Here is a 21,695-nt window from a genome sequence, read left to right on the forward strand (position 1 = left end):
TTAATGAACATTGTGTATAACTCATCGTTTTAATGAACATTGTGTATAACTCATCGTTTTAATGAACATTGTGTATAACTCATCGTTTTAATGAACATTGTGTATAACTCATCGTTTTAATGAACATTGTGTATAACTCATCGTTTTAATGAACTTTGTGTATAACTCATCGTTTTAATGAACTTTGTGTATAACTCATCGTTTTAATGAACATTGTTTATAACTCATCGTTTTAATGAACATTGTTTATAACTCATCGTTTTAATGAACATTATGTATAACTCATCGTTTTAATGAACTTTGTTTATAACTCATCGTTTTAATGAACATTGTTTATAACTCATCGTTTTAATGAACATTGTGTATAACTCATCGTTTTAATGAATTTTGTTTATAACTCATCGTTTTAATGAGCATTGTGTATAACTCATCGTTTTAATGAACTTTGTTTATAACTCATCGTTTTAATGAACATTGTTTATAACTCATCGTTTTAATGAACATTGTTTATAACTCATCGTTTTAATGAACATTGTTTATAACTCATCGTTTTAATGAACATTGTTTATAACTCATCGTTTTAATGAACATTGTTTATAACTCATCGTTTTAATGAACATTGTGTATAACTCATCGTTTTAATGAACTTTGTTTATAACTCATCGTTTTAATGAGCATTGTGTATAACTCATCGTTTTAATGAACTTTGTTTATAACTCATCGTTTTAATGAACATTGTGTATAACTCATCGTTTTAATGAACATTGTTTATAACTCATCGTTTTAATGAACATTGTTTATAACTCATCGTTTTAATGAACATTGTTTATAACTCATCGTTTTAATGAACATTGTTTATAACTCATCGTTTTAATGAACATTGTTTATAACTCATCGTTTTAATGAACTTTGTTTATAACTCATCGTTTTAATGAACATTGTTTATAACTCATCGTTTTAATGAACATTGTGTATAACTCATCGTTTTAATGAACATTGTGTATAACTCATCGTTTTAATGAACATTGTGTATAACTCATCGTTTTAATGAACATTGTGTATAACTCATCGTTTTAATGAACTTTGTGTATAACTCATCGTTTTAATGAACTTTGTGTATAACTCATCGTTTTAATGAACATTGTTTATAACTCATCGTTTTAATGAACATTGTTTATAACTCATCGTTTTAATGAACATTGTTCTCACTCATCGTTTTAATGAACTTTGTTCATAACTCATCGTTTTAATGAACATTTTGTATAACTCATCCTTTTAATGAACATTATGTATAACTCATCTGTCACACTCTCTATCATAAGTAATGACTGTCCCCTCCTGTGCCATAAGAACTGATAACTCTCCTCTCTAATATTTGTGTTAAGAAAAATCCACAAACAGTAAAAAGTATAAATTTCTCCCTTCTCTCCCCCTCTCATCGTGTATTACATATCCCCGTCTTGCTTTAAAATTCACCCGACATATCTCCCCAATATGAACACTCAACTATACAATATTCGTCATCTTAAAAAACACTATATAACAGTATGTCCTATCCAGGTACGTGGTTAGACTACTTCTTCTTTGCATGATTTTCTGAGATTTAGTAGTTCTTTTAGTATAGATATAATTAGAAAGTTTGTTGTTTTGACACTTGGTCCAGTCATCGCTAACAACCCAAGACCATCTTACTCTCATGTACTAAACAAAAAGTTTCATTCAAAAGTCTTACAAAATTTGAAATTCTATTTTAAATCTCACTAATGATTGAAACTTCAACGTTCAGGAGTACATAATTTACAACTGAATTTTACCAAGTACTCTAACCATAGCATAACCAGGTGCTCTACTACTGAGCCATAAACCCTACTATTAACACTGAGGGATTAATCACATTTATATTTTATCTGTGATAATTGAAATATATATTATTTAATTGGAATTCATTATTGAGATGAGTTTTATTCATTTATTGCAGAATATTAGCTTCATCTAAGAATAAAGAATATTATGCTCATCTAAGACCAAAAAAATCCAACCTTGATCGCCTTTCGAGGCCCGTGGCGCAGTGGATAGAGACATTGAATCTCTACAGTTCCAGGTGCGAATCATTTGAAGATACTGGTTTTAATCCAACCCAAAGTCAGCTAGAGGTTTACTTGGCCAGAGGAATAGTTGGCCTAAACGTCGTGAAACAACAATAAATTAAGAATTGAAAGAATTCAGTTATTTTTATACAAAAGCAGCGCCTCAAGGCTAGGTGGAAAGCATTAGATATCTATAGCAACAGCAGCAACACCTCAGGGTTTCAGATTTTGAATATTTGGTTTATAAGCTGTGCTGATTGCTGCTAAAACTAAACTTCTTTCCTAGCTTACTAAATAAAAGGTAATTTCTAAATGAAGCTGACCACATGACAAATGCAGAACATCCAGTTATGAAAACCTCATTAATAAGAATTCCAATATTTTCTTCTATCACACTTAATGTTCCTCAACATACAAAATAGTTTAAATTTAATTTTAATTACAATGTTTGCATAATAAATAACACTCAAGATGAGAACAGTTATCTTAATAATCTAAATAATACAAAAAATTCAGAACCTTAACATTGTAATTTGTTTAAGAATCATGATTATTTTTTTAATTTAGTCAAAGCTGTTTGTAAGGTTTATTGTTTTGGTCAATATCGAGAATATTTCTGAACACCCAAAAACCCTTTTCAATGACAACTTTTATAAGTTTTCGAGGGTGCTAAAAACGAATATATACTTCAAAAGATGGTGGAGAGAAATAGTTTTAATGATATGAAAAATTTACTGTTTCAAAAAGTGAGGATCACATTTAAATATACATTAAACGTAAAATGAGCACCCAATTGATGGCCACCATGCAAATTCGCACATATATTTGCCATGAACAAGTAGTTTTCCAAATATAAAGCAATATAATTCATTATGTTATCAGTGGTGGCCAATTCTGTATGTGCAAGTGCATACTTAATTGGCCACCACTGATGACAAAGGATTACATTGTTTAATAGCCAGATACTTGTTTGCAGGAAATTTAAATGCAATATTCGTTTTCAGCATACCCAAAAACCTATCAAAGTTGTAATGTTAAAGATGATTGTTAAGATGAAAAATAAATAACAATTTACCAAAACGGCTTTAAGACAGGCCAACAAAACAAATAAAACAAATTATAACCATGTGGCCAGAAAGTGGGTGCTTATTATACATTAAATTTATATGGAAAACTGATCCCCACTTTTTGAAAAAGTAATTTTCTCATATCATGAAAAATAATTCGCTGCGCAACTTTTGAAGTATATATTCGTTTTTAGCACACCAAAAAAACTATAAAATAATGCGCTGAAAAAAAAGAAAAAAAAAAGGATTTTTTAATTTAAACTTGTGAAACAGTTAAAAACATTTAAAATTTATAAAATTATTTTTTCTTTGGTAAACGATAAAGAAGTTATCTTTTTTTGTCAGTATTGAAAACAAAAAATCATCGATAGCGAAAATAATAACAACCAACATTTTCATGAGTAAATGTAGTTATCTCCCTTACATTTTTAACTTATTCTGCAAATGCGATAAAGTCGATACTAAATTCATGTAGTAATACTTACGTTTTTGTTTTATAATCTGCTTTCGATTAACTTTATCTGCTTTTATAAAGGAAACGATTTTTCAAATGTGATTGACTTTACAAACTCAACTTAAAATTCAAGATGACGAACGGAAGAGCAAGTTCGCAGAAAACAAAATTGACTGGAAAAATTAAAAAAAGAAATCATTTCTATTTGGTGAATATCACAGATAAAATTAGTATTATTTTATTTAATATTTTAATATTTACATGAGAGAGAACAGATTACAAGTTTCATCATTATTAATTCTGTAATTCGTTGTATGGCACATGCACTTTAATGGCGGAAACTGAACATAGTTTAGAAAGCCGTCTTATATTTTTATGTCTTGATTGTGTTTGAAAGATTTAAGTCTAAAGTTAGTCTCTATATTGGAAAATATTACACGTGAAAAGGTTTATAATGAGAAATATTTTCATGGCAGCTTCAAAGATAATTAGTAAAGTCTTAAGATATTGAATTTAGAAAAAGGATAGTTTTATTAGCCTTTTCCCCTAAGTGAGGGTTTCGTAACAGATTTAGCTTTGCACAATAAAACAAGAGACAACATGTCGCACATAAGTTCTACAGAAGCCCCAGAATGTAAGAAAGTCGATTATATTTCATACCTAGTGGGGGAAGGCGAGGCTTTGCCAAGTCCTTAAATATATTTTAAATTTGTCCAGATTTTGTATATATGATTATATATATGATTATAGAGTTGTGAAAAATAATAAAAAACGTATTTGGGTGTCATCAGCTAGAATCGAAACCAAAAGCAAAAGTGTAACATTCAAAGCTGCTGACGTTACCACTGTACAAACGTAACATGCATATTAACTGATCAAAATAAACTAAGATGAATTTACAAAATGTATAACGACTTTTTAAAAAATTCTGACCCTATAGAACTCATGGACGTGGTGCAAATTTGTAAAAACTGACTGTGGAGTCACTAACTTCTACTGAATTGAATTCAGCCATTCATAATTGGGATCTATCAATTTTTAAGACCGAGGTTACAGGTGCATGAATCTCTTGAAGTCGAAAGTAGTAGAGTATCTGCAGGACCGTTAAAAGTAAATTTAACCAGATCACCGATTAATAGGTGTCCACCAAGGCAGATCCTCACATAGATAAAATAAAAATATAGAAATAACTCTGGAAAATAACGATACTTGACAAAGAACTCGAAATCACTTTATTAAGATGAAATAACATTTATTTACGTGTAAGAAATATTAATTTAAATCGTTCAAACGTAAATGTTTTCTTACAACGAGTGTTCATTATGCAGGCTTGGCTAAATGAGAATCTCGTGAGAATAGTATGAAGTTTAAGATTACGTGGCTTGAAATGAATGTTAATATTTTCTGAGAGAAAAATGGTCATTAAACCAAGTAAGCAAAATTTCTGTGATAATTTTAATCATTAAAACCACATTACATATTTTTTGTGAAAATATTAAATGAATACTGCTTATCGTAATGTTCCTGTAATATATTCGAGTAGTATTTCATTCATATAAGAAATAAGGTCCTTCTTTACTATAGCACTCTGATGTAAAAATAAACTCTCACCTGTGACATACGGAAAAGTAAGCACAACAGAAATTATGTAAATTATCGAGTAGTTTCAGCTATATCTTAGAAATGACGTACTTGTACATTATCCTACCCAAGAAATAAGGTACTTGTGCAGTATAGTACTCATATGACAAACAAAGAAAATCCTACCTGTGACGTGCATAAAAGTTATTAAAACCGAAAATCACGTTATATATTTGGGTGGTATGACTTTTAAATGAAAAATAACGTGCTTCTTCACTACAGCATACAGACGAAAAATAAAACAAATTCTTACTCTTTGCGCACAGAAAATTCAGCACGACAAAAAATTTCTTAAAAGTATCGAGTTCTTTCATTTTAAAATTAGAAAAAATGTACTTGTACAGTATCCTACCCAGGAAATAAGGTACTTGTACAGTATAGTACCGATATGAAAACCAAAGAACATCTTACCTGTGACCTACATAAGTTATCAAAACCAAAAATCATGTAATACATTCGAGTAGTATAACATTTATAAAAGACATAAGGAGCTTCTTCACTATAGCACTCTGATGTAAAAACAAACTTTTACCTGTGACACACAGAAACGTTAGCACAACAGAAAATAATTTAAATTATTTTAAATATGTGTTGTATATTACTCGTCCTAGGTAAGGAATTTTTATTCATATACATGTTGTAAATTTCCTGTCCTAGGGAAGGCACACATATAATACCAGTCCTAGGGTAGGTAAAATATGCTTTTGCTCTAGATGACAAATGATACATAGTCATCCAAAATTCCTCTATCCTAAAAATAACAGGTATGTTCAAAATTTTTCTCATTGTCTTATACGGTCCTGAGCAACGCCGGGCGGCCTTGCTAGTTTTTATATAAAAAACAAATAGAAATTCATGCGTTATTTTTAATTAAAAATACAATAATTTGCGATTTTAGTCATCATATCGATGTCACTGGACACATGTATCCATAAAAATAAAACTGAGTTTTTAATGAAAAGGAAATAATAAAATCCATTCAATAATTGATAATTTAAAGTTTATTATCGATTTTCATATTAAGTTAAATGAAATGACAAAAATAAATAAACGTCATTTGATTTACTAGATATTTTTTCCAGCATTCACCGGAAGTTATTATCTCCCCTCGATTTGTTTATATTTTTAACCCTTATATATTTATATATGTTTAGCAAAATACACAACTATTAAAAAAGAAAAAATCTTTTATGATTATTGTAAGTTGTCTATATTTCTTTAAATATGTTTTTAAGCGAAAAATTAAATTAACGCATATTGAGAGTCAAAACGGTAAAAAAAGAAGAGCAAACTGAAAGAAAAAACACAGAAAACGAGTTAAAAAATTGAAAGAAATAAAAAAAAAAACAAACGAAAAAAAACATTGTTGAGAACACAAAGAGAAAATATAAGAAACGAAAAGTTATAAAAGGCTGAATGAGGAGTCGTATGCGTAAGGAAATGAACAACACAACACAGTAGGGGGGTCGGACATGTGGGTAAAGAAAATTAACAAAGTTCGTAGTTAAGATGAAATAATATTAAAAAATAACGTTTAAAAATATTAAAAAGTGTCTTTAAGAAGGAGATATATAATGTTTCTTACCGGAGATGACTTAAAACGTCGAAGGACAACAGAAGATAAAAGACAAAGACATGTGGGGGGTAGAAAGGCTACTGACTACAATTAAGGAACAAAACACCGGTCAACCTGCCGGTGTCGAGTCAGAGGAAACTCTATAAAAAAATGATCGGCCAAGGGAGATAACTATTGAAAGGACTAAACTAAGAGACATAATGCATGTAAAACAACTATTTACAAAAGAAAACAACTTTTATAATTTATATTGTAATCTGTTTATATTTTTAAAATGTTTATTTAATCTTGAAACTTAACTCTGATGTTTTGTAAGTAAGCTTCTTTTAATGTATTCGATTTCGAACTTTCCCTTTAAAAAATATGCACACACACACACACACACACACACACACACACACACACACACAAACACACACAAACTTTACAATCTGGTGATGAAACGATACTTTTACTTAAATCGATTTCGACATTTATTTTTAATTTTCTTAAAAAAAAAAAATTATCGTTAATTTCTGATTATTTATATTGATAATCCGGCATATTCCCATAGATAGGTACGGGCAATTAATGGCTGTTTCGGCAGGGGCGTATGGTTTTTAACGCCGGTTAATCATAATCATTTTTTTTTAAATTTTCGAGTGCTTTTTTTTATTGTATTTGAAAGATTATAATTTAAAGTTAATTTCTCAAAGAAAAAAACGTGTGTGAAATCTGAAAAACACTAAATTTCACGTAAAAAATCATCATAACAAAAATCGCGTTTACATTTTTCTGGCATAAAAGTTTTCTGGAATTATTTCCAAGTTAAGTATTAGGTTAAAGTAATGAATTAATGCAATAAATGTATAAACTTTTGCAAAAAAGTAATAATTATCCCAAAATGTATCAATGGTAGCAACGAGACTCGTCTATTATTCGCATCAAATTAAACTCTCGCGTGTGTGTCTTTATTCCGGTATACTGAGCGACTTTTTTTTTTCTTTTTTGAGTCCAAGATCCCCCTTTCTTCATTTAAAAATGCATAAAAGTTAATTAAATTAATTAATTATACTACTGATAATTTGTTCTTTGAAAAAAAGTTAGCACCATTATTTATTAATATTAATACAGACTTGCAATTGGTTAAGAAAACAATTTATAATCATTGAAAAAATTACACACTAAAAAATACAGACTTTCGTCAAAATTTATCATAATGTTTACGTTAAATTTAAAGTTGATAAACACAAACAGTTGAAAAGAGGAGGAGGAGGGTGGACAAAACAGACTGGTTTTCTTTTCAATTCAGCGCATGCGTACTTACCGAGATGGAACGTTCGTATAATTTTTGCCATTTTTTAATTAAATTATTTTTCTATGTTCCTGTTTTTCAATTTAATTTTTTTATACTTTATTTTCCACAATTATATGAACATTATTTTACGTTGATAATTATAGTTCTTGCGTGCAATGGAAATATTAGAATCTTACATGTAAAGATTGCGTTAAAAATGTAGAAATAATTTTTGCAATTATAATTTTTTGTGAAAATATTCAATAAACCATGCTAAATTCAATGATAATATTGGTAGTTCGAGAAATGGATTTTTCTTCGAGTTATATCGAATTCATTAATACGGATTTCAGGGGCGTTTTTCGTAATGTTCTTGTACAAATTATTTTAATTTTATTTTATTGTTACAAATTACGATGCTTTATTTATAAATTAAAAAAAAAAAGCATTGCGTTTTTTTTATTTACTACTGAAAACCATAACTTTAGTCAAGTTATTTTTTGTTCAAACAAAATAATACACTTTTACTAAGATTTAAATAAAAATAATTCGTTCATTATATTCCACGATCATTATTTGATAAATACTCAGATTTTCACTCAAATTGGTTAATTTCCTGAGTTTTGGTGAATTTTTAAATAAAAGGAGGGGTCAAAATGTTTATACATTTTGAGCATCGGCATTCATTTTACCCGTACCTACCCATAGACACGATTGGCAAAATACTCTCGAACCCTGATAAAAAAAGGACCCAAATTTCCTTAATCACCGGTATGTTACTATGTAAACAGTTTTAAATAAGAAAAACATAACAATATAAGCAGAACATAATAATAATAATAATAATAATAATAATAATAATAATAATAATAATAATAAACATTTTCTATTTATTTTAAACAATATACACGATTTTTTATCATTTAAAACAATGTAATCACATATTTAATAATTAGTTATTAATAATTGAATTGTAATTTATTTATTTTAAGAATGATATTTAAAAAAATAAATATTGTAATTTATTGAATAAATGACATTATTATTACTATTATTATTATTATTAATATTATTATTATAATTATTATTATTATTATTATTATTATTATTATTATTATTATTAATGTTAATGGACCACTAGGTGTGTCAGAATTCTGGATAAATTTTTGACTCTCTTAATACAAAACTGCGAATAAAATATTAAAAAAACTCGTAATTTCTCTTGTTAAAATGTGTTGTTTATTTTCTTTATGGAATATACTTCCAAAATAAACTATTAAAGTTGTTTAAAAATAATAGAAATATTATTTTTTTATTAAAAAAAAACAGTGTCTAAATAATGTGTACAAAATGCCGGCGTGCCTTCATGCAGCCAATTTTTTACGTAATAAAATCAATAGCAGTTTATGAGCTAAATACTTTTCAATTTTTAAATTCAAAAAAATCTATCAAACTTTTTCTATTGGTTGAATTTTTAGGATATTTACAGGTTTAATGTGAAATTTTATGTTCTTTCCAATAACCCAAATATAATATTTTAGAGAAACATTTTTTCAACCTCCCCCCATTTTGAAATGTCTATTAAAAGTTTGATAATTAATTTATGTGCCAATGTTTTTTATATCACAAATTGAAGATAAAAGATCAATAAAGAAAATATTCTAATTTAAAACAAAAGAAAAAGAATAGATTTTTTTTTTTTGGAAATTTACCTGTAAAGTCCAAAGTGTAAAACCTTTTTTTAACCACATTGATTTTTTAAATAAAAGCTCATGTTATGCTTACATCGTCACGTAAATACCAGACTCTGACGCCAATTTTTTCTATTTCATTGAATGTTTTCTTTGTTTTAGATATTTAAAAAAAATTAATCGGTAAAGAAGTAAAACATATCAATCAAAAACTCGTGTATCTCATTAAATTTATTTTTTAAAAGATCGATGAAGCAGACTTTTTGTTCTAGGGAAAAACTTATAAGTGAATGTGCGTTTCCTTTTTAACAACAAAGGATGATGAAAAATACAAATTTTGGTTAACACACGCAATAAAAAAGAGACATTATTTATGTCCTTTGGACGAATCCTTATTTCATAAATTTCATTTTAGCAGCAGCAGCTCTTTACAGTGTCGCGCAAAACATTGCGAAAATGTGATTTTCTACAGTCGTCGCTTTTAAAAAATCCTATTATTTAAAAAATACATGCAATTTAAAATATAAATAATGATAAATTCTTAACAATGAAGAATGAAACTACCCATTTAATAGTATATTTTTTAAGTAAGTGATTTTTTTAGCATTTAAATATATACATATATTTATAAGCAAGTCAAAATATGTTGATTTTCTTTATATTTTTTAAAGAACACCGATTAAAAAACAAATATTGCATAATTCGCTATTAAACATGTTATTTTTTTAAATTTTGGTCTTTGCTCCTTTAATTGAAGAAAAATAGGACTTGAATTACATTGTTCAAGTAGTTATAAGCTTCGAAAAATAGTAAGTTGAATTATTAAAGTTATGATCATCATTTTTAATGGCCACTTTCTGATACACCTAATGGAGTGCCACTAAAATTCAAGTTAAGGAGAGACTTACCAGATCTGTCGGATACCCACAAAATCCTTCATTGTCCAATATTTATTCAAATCAAAGTGACTGGAATGATCATCGCAACTGTCTCGTATAAAGAACTTTCAACAGAACAGCGGATATTTATTATCCCAAATCTCGAGGAGCTGCTGTTAGGAAGGCCAGCCATCGAAGCACTTAAGCTCGTAACTGTCCACCTAAACTTGCATACCATCAGCAGCCAAAAACGACCATTCGACAACAAAAAAGAAATGTCAGACCTATTCACAGGCCTAGGTACTTTTGGGGAGGAATATACCATATTGTTACATTCAGATGTGAGTACATACTCAGTACCAACACAACGATACGTACCACTACCCTTGATGGAGAAAACACAGGCAGAGCTCAAGAGAATGGAAAGGATGTGGGTCATAAGCAAGATTGACACAATCGAATGATGTTCCCTTATGGTGTTAGTACCAAAAGCAAACGGGACAATTAGGATATGTGTATATCTCACAAAGCTCAATAAGTGCGTAAAACGTGAACTCCACATGCTCCCAGCGATCGACTACCTTTCGGCCCATTCCGTTCACTGACGACCTTCATAACTTCATTTGGACGATCCCAATTCAACCGCCTCCCGTTTGGTATTTCATCAGCATGTGAGATCTACCAGAGGCGCATATCACATGTGATAGAGACCGAAATTGGATCCATATGCATGCAAGATGACATGTTAGTATATAGAAAACATCAACAAGAACATGATGCCCGGCTGAAAAAGACACTAGGAAAAATTAAGGCTGCTGGCATTAAACTCAATTACAAAAAATGTGAAATATCCAAGTCATCAGTAAAATTTTTGGACATATACTCAGTGCTGATGGCCTGCCACCAAATCCAGAAAGGACACCAAGGAACGTGACAGCAACCCGCCGGTTTCTAGGGATGGTGAATAAGTTAGGAAAATTCATCCCAAACATAGCAAACATAACAAACCATTAAGGGATTTATTGAGTCAGAAATACGCGTTTGTTTGTGACAATGCACAACTGGATGCATTCACCTGTGCTATGTTTGTGCAACCTATCAAATGAGATTGTGGTTTCTAGCGACGCTTCATCTAACGGGTTGAGGGCAGTATCATTACGACAGGATGACACAAAATTACACCCCATCGCCTACGCTTCACAAGCCATGCCAGAAACTGAAACTCGTTATGCCCAATAGAAAAGGAGGCCCTAGCAATAACATAAGCTTGTGAACGCTTTTCATACTATCTTGTTGGACTACACTTCACAGTGGAGACAGATCACAAACCACTGTTGCCACTACTAGGTAAAAAGGACCTCAATGATCTTCCAGCAAGGATACAGAGGTTTCGAATACGTTTAATGAGGTATGGATACACAATTCGCTACGTTCCTGGTAAGCGATGGATTCACAAACAAGACAAGGACCTAGAAGAGTTACCTGACACTGAAAACATCTGAACGAGTTGACGGAAGCCACCAAAACTGATGAAATCAGCAACTACATATTACAACATGTAAGAAACGGCTGGCCATCAAAGGACCATGTTCCAGCCTCGATTAAACTCTATTAGGCCTACCACAGCAGCATTATGTCTGAGAATAGACTATTGATGTATGACATACGGATCATAGTCCCATCACTGCTGAGACCGACCATCATTGCCAAAATCCACTCCGGTCATCAGAGAATTACCAGGTGCAGACAAAGAGCTCGCCAATCTATATGATGGCCAGGACTATCTGACCAAATCAAAAGGACTATAGATACGCCGAGCTAAGACATCAATCACCTGAACCCATCATGACAACTGAGCTTCCGACAAGACCATGGCACACTATAGCCTCTGTTTAAGTTGAAAGGTAGCAGATATGTCATAGTTGTCGACTACTTCTCTCGATATGCAGAGATCGGCATGTTTACATCAATGAGTTCCAGTTCAATAATAAAGAGCTTCAAACCTATTTTTGCCAGGCATGGAGTATCTGTCATCCTAGGAACAAACCTAGGAAGCCAATACACTTCAAAAAACTTTACCAAGTTCGCAAACGACTGGGGATGCCAACATGTTAAAACAACCCTCGCTACTCCCAAAGCAATGGAGCTGCAGAGGCCTGTGTCAAAACAATGAAAAGAATGCTAAAAAACAAAATACCTACATTTTTCTTTGCTTGCACACAGAGCAACACCAATGGACTGTGAACTGTTAATGGGCCGACGCCTGAGGAGAAAAGTCCTGACTCACCCGGATCTATTAAACCTCAGATGGCCCGATCTTGAACCAGAAGGCCCAACAACGACTCACGCACTGCCTATCACATAAAGCTAAAGAGCTAGAACCACTGGAAAATGGTACACCAGTATGGGTCAGAAGCTTCAAACTCCCAAACCAAGAAGGCATTGTTGTTGAAACAGCAAACACACTACATTCTTATATTTTACAGACCAAAGCAGAAATGGCAATAATCCGAGGCAATCAACGACACATCATACCCAAACAACCACAAATAGTCGAGGCTCACAAATTGGAATCCCATGAAGACAGTCACCCACCAAGGGAAGAAACCGTCAGAGCAGCATACCCCATCCTCATCTCTGAAGAGTTACACAACAACCAGATCTGGACGTCAGCCAAGACACCCTATCAAGCTAGACCTATATATATATATATATAAGAAATAATTTTAATAGATATTATATCAAAAAAAGAGAGAGAGATCATATACTGAAACAAATCAAACATTATTAAATGGAAAAAAGGGACATTTGATGTTACTTGCATCGATGGGAGTTACTCCCCTTTGTTCAATGTTTAAAATGTAAACTCTCGGACATGAACGTGAATAAACAAGACTCGGTCAGTCGACCATTTTGGGTCTCAATGATTTGTCTTGTCCTGTTGTTAATGATAGAAACGTTACACTTGTTGTATGGAGTGCTTAACTCGCCTTGTATATATACTTTTCCACTAACACTATATACTCAGGGATGGCTTCCCGCTTGTGCAACAAAGCTTTTTGAGGAATCTGGTTTTAATGATTGATATTTTGCAAGAAATGTCATAACACAGTAATACTCTCCAAGTAAGAAGCAAAACTTTGTTTCGAGATGAAAACCTCATAAAAATATTTATCAAAGCATTGGAATTGCTGAAAAATGATGTAGATAAACATGAAAAGCAAATTGATGAGAAAGAGTTGCTTCTGGTGACTTCAAAGACATTCAGTTCACTGACAATAGACGAATTGTCTGCCTGGTCAAAAGTTACTAAAAGCAGTAATGGATAACATGAAGAAAAAAATCATTGTTGATGAACATCTTAAAGCAACAGTGATCAAGAAAACATTATTGAACTTTCCAACTTGATTGTTAATGATAATCTTAAACCAACAAAGTGAGCAAGAAAACTTTATTGAACTTTTCAACTTGATTGAGGAAAGCACTTGTAAAGTAGAAGAAATGCAAGTTCCCTGGATTGCAGCTGAACAACGACTAGGCAAACTCGGTCATATCTTGCATCATGAAATCAGTGTGAATGACTTCAGAGACTTTGTGGAGAATGTTCTAAGAAAGATCTGTAATTTCAAGAAAATTAATGCCACAAAGTGAAAAAGTAGAAAGAGCAAAGAACATCACCAATACTTTAGCAATAACAATAATAGTTTTCTTTGCCATTACCTTGGTTATGTGTACATTCATTTTTTTCTCATGTCTATTATAGTGAAATTACAAAACTGATGGAAATCTTCTTGAGTTTCATATGACTACACTAGATAAGATTCTATTAAGTTTTATTTAATATATATTCTTCAGTAATACTACAGAGGTGAAGATGAATATTATTATTTTTCTATTAAGTTTTATTTAATATATATTCTTCAGTAATATTACAGAGGTTAAGATGAATATTATTATCTTTTCTATTAAGTTTTATTTAATATATATTCTTCAGTAATACTACAGAGGTCAAGATGAATATTATTATCTTTTCTATTAAGTTTTATTTAATATATATTCTTCAGTAATACTACAGAGGTCAAGATGAATATTATTCTTTTTCTATTAAGTTTTATTTAATATATATTCTTCAGTAATACTACAGAGGTCAAGATGAATATTATTATCTTTTCTATTAAGTTTTATTTAATATATATTCTTCAGTAATACTACAGAGGTCAAGATGAATATTATTATCTTTTCTATTAAGTTTTATTTAATATATATTCTTCAGTAATACTACAGAGGTCAAGATGAATATTATTATCTTTTCTATAAAGTTTTATTTAATATATATTCTTCAGTAATACTACAAAGGTCAAGATGAATATTATTTTTTCCTATTAAGTTTTATTTAATATATATTCTTCAGTAATACTACAGAGGTCAAGATGAATATTATTATCTTTTCTATTAAGTTTTATTTATTATATATTCTTCAGTAATACTACAGAGGTCAAGATGAATATTATTATCTTTTCTATTAAGTTTTATTTAATATATATTCTTCAGTAATACTACAGAGGTCAAGATGAATATTATTATCTTTTCTATAAAGTTTTATTTAATATATATTCTTCAGTAATACTACAGAGGTTAAGATGAATATTATTATCTTTTCTATTAAGTTTTATTTAATATATATTCTTCAGTAATACTACAGAGGTCAAGATGAATATTATTATCTTTTCTATTAAGTTTTATTTATTATATATTCTTCAGTAATACTACAGAGGTCAAGATGAATATTATTATCTTTTCTATTAAGTTTTATTTAATATATATTCTTCAGTAATACTACAGAGGTCAAGATGAATATTATTATCTTTTCTATTAAGTTTTATTTAATATATATTCTTCAGTAATACTACAGAGGTTAGGATGAATATTATTATCTTTTCTATTAAGTTTTATTTAATATATATTCTTCAGTAATACTACAGAGGTTAAGATGAATATTATTATCTTTTCTATTAAGTTTTATTTAATATATATTCTTCAGTAATACTACAGAGGTCAAGATGAATATTATTATCTTTTCTATTAAGTTTTATTTAATATATATTCTTCAGTAATACTACAGAGGTCAAGATGAATATTATTATCTTTTCTATTAAGTTTTATTTAATATATATTCTTCAGTAATACTACAGAGGTCAAGATGAATATTATTATCTTTTCTATTAAGTTTTATTTAATATATATTCTTCAGTAATACTACAGAGGTCAAGATGAATATTATTATCTTTTCTATTAAGTTTTATTTAATATATATTCTTCAGTAATACTACAGAGGTCAAGATGAATATTATTATCTTTTCTATTAAGTTTTATTTATTATATATTCTTCAGTAATACTACAGAGGTCAAGATGAATATTATTATCTTTTCTATTAAGTTTTATTTAATATATATTCTTCAGTAATACTACAGAGGTCAAGATGAATATTATTATCTTTTCTATTAAGTTTTATTTAATATATATTCTTCAGTAATACTACAGAGGTGAAGATGAATATTATTATCTTTTCTATAAAGTTTTATTTAATATATATTCTTCAGTAATACTACAGAGGTCAAGATGAATATTATTATCTTTTCTATTAAGTTTTATGTAATATATATTCTTCAGTAATACTACAGAGGTCAAGATGAATATTATCTTTTCTATAAAGTTTTATTTAATATATATTCTTCAGTAATACTACAGAGGTCAAGATGAATATTATTATCTTTTCTATTAAGTTTTATTTATTATATATTCTTCAGTAATACTACAGAGGTTAAGATGAATATTATTATCTTTTCTATTAAGTTTTATTTATTATATATTCTTCAGTAATACTACAGAGGTCAAGATGAATATTATTATCTTTTCTATTAAGTTTTATTTAATATATATTCTTCAGTAATACTACAGAGGTTAAGATGAATATTATTATCTTTTCTATAAAGTTTTATTTAATATATATTCTTCAGTAATACTACAGAGGTCAAGATGAATATTATTATCTTTTCTATTAAGTTTTATTTAATATATATTCTTCAGTAATACTACAGAGGTCAAGATGAATATTATTATCTTTTCTATTAAGTTTTATTTATTATATATTCTTCAGTAATACTACAGACATCAAGATGAATATTATTATCTTTTCTATAAAGTTTTATTTATTATATATTCTTCAGTAATACTACAGACATCAAGATGAATATTATTATCTTTTCTATAAAGTTTTATTTAATATATATTCTTCAGTAATACTACAGAGGTCAAGATGAATATTATTATCTTTTCTATTAAGTTTTATTTAATATATATTCTTCAGTAATACTACAGAGGTCAAGATGAATATTATTATCTTTTCTATTAAGTTTTATTTAATATATATTCTTCAGTAATACTACAGAGGTCAAGATGAATATTATTATCTTTTCTATAAAGTTTTATTTAATATATATTCTTCAGTAATACTACAGAGGTCAAGATGAATATTATTATCTTTTCTATTAAGTTTTATTTATTATATATTCTTCAGTAATACTACAGAGGCCAAGATGAATATTATTATCTTTTCTATTAAGTTTTATTAATATATATTCTTCAGTAATACTACAGAGGTCAAGATGAATATTATTATCTTTTCTATTAAGTTTTATTTAATAAATATTCTTCAGTAATACTACAGAGGTAAAGATGAATATTATTATCTTTTCTCAGCAGGTTGCTATCATCAGCTGTGTTGGACATTAAGTTTGGATGTGACGGAAGCGGAAGTCATGCGATTTACAGGCAAGCTAACAACGCTCAAACTAACAACATGGTGATGACAATGTTTTGCCCGTTGAAATTGAAAACCAATGAAGGTGATGTGGGAACAGAAGACCCCTAACAATCCGTTGACTCATCGCCCTCTTCTTTTAGAGATGGGGAAAGAATCCCATGAATCCATCGGTTCCCTTGCAATATTCAACGATGAACAGACAGAGCTGAAAACGAATGGATGTCTCATCAAAGTTGGTGGAGCGGAAATGTTGTTGAAAGTCAACAATGCTTTAACGATGATGGACATGAAGGCTGCTCATCTCTACCTCGGGCTTGGGGGAGCATATTGCGATCTTTGTGACACTCCTCGAGAACTTGCACATGATCCAAGTCGAGTGAAAGAAGGATTCGACATATCCCGCCATGTTGAAAGTCCTCACAATCTTTTTGAGGATTTGGCCCAAGAAGATGGGTCCGTCTACAAATCTCGTAACGATTACGAAGAATGAGCCGGATTGACATCAAAACCTGTCCCAACCAACGAAATGAAATCAGTGCAGGTCCTTCACACTCTTCTCCGGTGCTTCGACCACTTCATGAAAGTAGCTGTTCATCTGAAAGCTGCTGTGTTTGATTGGTCAGAGAGTCCAACCAGCGTCAATAATCTCTTCCTGAAGGAAGCTAAGGCGCAGATTCAAGCCCACATTGAAGTAATTGTTGGTGAGAAGTGGGATATCCCAGACGGAACAGGGAAAGGAGGAACGACGACTACAGGCAACACTGCACGGCGATTACTTCACCAACATAGAGATGTTGTAATCAATTTAGTTCCTGACAATTATCAGAATATTATGCATCGATTTGGTCAACATCTGTCAGTTATTCTTCGCTTGTTCTGTTCATCCAAGTCTATCAATGTCCACGAGTACAAGAAACTATGCACTGATCTGTATGTGTTCATTCTCGAAAGCTTCCCTCGTGTGAACTCACAGCCCGGAACTTGGGTCAGCATCACTCCATCGCTGCATAAACTTCTCGGACACTCCTGGGAGTTGATTGAATCGAATGATAGTCGAGGGTTGAAAAACTTGGATGAATCTGGCTTGGAAGGGAATAACAAAATCCTCCGTTCCATTCGATTAAACCTTGCAAGAAAAACATCACAGGAAGCCAATTTGGAAGACACGATTCGAAGAATGTGGGTCGGATCCGATCCGAAGATCAACAACATTCGTCTAAAAACTCGCTCATATTGTAAGCACTGCAAGGAGCATGGTCATTCTACTCGATACTGCAAGATAAACAAAACAGTTTCTGGACCACTCACTGATGATGATGCATTGTTTGATAGTATGTTGAGAGTATAGTTTTATGTTAGAGTATTTTCTATGACATTGCACGGGACCGAGAAAAAATGTTGAGATAGCTTCCAGGCCCATATTCAATCAAGAAGTAATTTAGGCCCCAAAAGCCCAAAATAATAGATTTGATGGGTTATTTTTGGACCTCACTTCTTTCTTTTCACTAATGTGTTTCTAATGAGCCCTGAACCAGTACTATAATGTTATTTTTTGGCTAAATAAACCAAAAACTATGTTTTTCTCGTTTTTTGAGCCGAAACTTGAAAATTAAGATTTGTAGGCCTAAAATGCCCCAAAATTGGAATTCTAGATTTTTTTTGTTTTATATCATATTCCCTTCACTCATAGGCTTCCAACAAGCCCTGAATCAGTATCACAGCATCATTTGTAGGCTAGTTTTATGTTAACAAACTGTTTTTCAACATTCGGGCCTAAATTCTGAAATTCCTTGTTTTAGGCCCCCAAAATAGATTTTTTTTTTACTTTTTTGGTTTTCATTATTTTCTACTAACAATAATCAGCACACAAATCCAAAAATTCAGCCAGAGCACCAATCTATATTGAAATAATTAAAAATGTCCGAAAAAAGCTGCTCCCAGCCCACTGTGTGGGGGTAGGAAATCAGTCCTTGAAATGGCTACAATGGTTTACGTTTTAGACATTACTTTATTTCATGTATATTTTTACAGTGGGGTTGGGATATGAAGTCAGTCCCGGAAATGGCTGAAAAAGTTTACGATTTAGACATTACATTTCATCTTATTTCATAATTTTTGGATATGTTATTAATTTCGACAATAATTTTTCATAATTTTATCCTAACCAACATTATCATTCCCTCTCCTTACTAAAATAATGACTTTGATGTATTGCCTGGGCTGATTATTTAATTACAAACACACCAATAAATTCACGGTATTCTCATAGTATATATATTCCACCTATCTTATCCAATCCCGGGTGACGCTGTGTATTCTTCTAATATATATCTTCCACCTATCTCATTTGATCCCAGGCTATGCTGGGTATTCTGATACTATATGTTTTTCACCTATCGCATTCAATCTTGTACGACACTGGGTATTCTGCTAGTACATATTTGCACTTTTTTCATACAATCCCAAGACTGACTTAATGTCCGCCACATCACTGTTAAAAATATCTATGAAATAAAGTAATGTTTTAATCATAAACTGTTTAAGACATTTCCTAGACTGACCTTATATCCCAAACCCACTGTTAAAAATATACATGAAATAAAGTAATGTTTAAGACGTAATCGGTTTATTGGAGAGGGACCTATCAGTGGCATCCATGCGTCTGTGCATCCGTTAGTCTCAAAAATGCCAAAATGACACATTTGCCCCATAACCTTTAATCCATGCATTAGATTTTTTGAACCTTCGCCAAAATGTGGAACCCATTGTTCTTAATATAAATCCAGTATAGGTGACCCTGGCAAAAATTTGGTTTGTGTCCCCCGGGACTTTTAGTGCTAAAAACGCCTCTTTTTGTGGCTCTTTTTTCATATTTTTTACCAAAAACTTAATGTCTTACTATATTTTTTTTTTTTTTCACGGTGGTTGTTAAGTGTTGAGACATTATGTTGAACAAAGATGGCGGCAAAGAAACAGTGTAGTACGATTCTGAGTGTAATTACCAGTAACAAAGATGTCGGCGAACTGATTGAATCCAAAATTCAACAATTTTTATAGTAACTTTAGAAGCTTTTCATTGGTTACTCACCATGACTTGTGGTTATAAAAACGATCGTCAAAATAATTGGTTTCATCTCCCCCATCCGGAGTAAAAAACATTTCACACACACCCTTTATGGATATAATAAAAAAATCCTTTCGGATTCAATTTTTGTTTGACTTGAGAAAAGGAAAGAAAAAATAAATAAAAAGAAAAATAAACAAAACTGAACAAATAAAAACAAACCAATAAAATAATTTTATTTTGTTTTGGGGGACTTTGTCTTTATTCTCATTGGTCAAAAAAAATTATTAATATATTGGTATAATGTGTGTAAAATGAATTATTAATATATTGGTATAATGTGTGTAAAATGAATTATTAATATATTGGTATAATGTGTGTAAAAAAGAATTATTAATATATTGGTATAATGTGTGTAAAAAAGAATTATTAATATATTGGTATAATGTGTGCAAAAAGAATTAATATATTGGTATAATGTGTGCAAACAGAATTATTAATATATTGGTATAATGTGTGCGAACAGAATTATTAATATATTGGTATAATGTGTGCAAACAGAATTATTAATATATTGGTATAATGTGTGCAAACAGAATTATTAATATATTGGTATAATGTGTGCAAAAGGAATTATTAATATATTGGTATAATGTGTGCAAAAAGCAGCCATGTTTTTGTAAATCACATTAACTTTTTTTATAAATATAAAAATACACACTTTTTAAATATATATACAAACATACAAAGAGAATCCTATTCAAATATATATAAACATTCAATAAAAAAAAATTCACAAATATACATTAAAAAAAATTTTTTTCACAAAAACTGCCAACATTATGCTAGATATTAGTTGGTTAATTTGGTTAGTGAGATAGACATGGTCGCAGTTTAACCCCGTGTCTGGGGAATTTACAATTTATTTATTTTTTGTAGGGGGGAGCGGTGATCTCGACTGTTCATGCTTCTCTTTTTGGGTTTCTGAAAAGAGATTTATTCATAATTAGATTCCAAAAAGTCCGGTTATAAAATGTCTTAATTTTATTCTTTTTATAGGTTTAGTGAAAATGTCGGCTATATTATTCTCAGATGTCACATAACTAAGAGTAATAATTTTTTACTTATTTCATTCCT

The sequence above is a fragment of the Euprymna scolopes genome, chromosome 46 (genome assembly GCF_053919585.1).
Source record: "Euprymna scolopes isolate OS-2025 chromosome 46, ASM5391958v1, whole genome shotgun sequence".
Classification (NCBI taxonomy): domain Eukaryota; kingdom Metazoa; phylum Mollusca; class Cephalopoda; order Sepiida; family Sepiolidae; genus Euprymna; species Euprymna scolopes.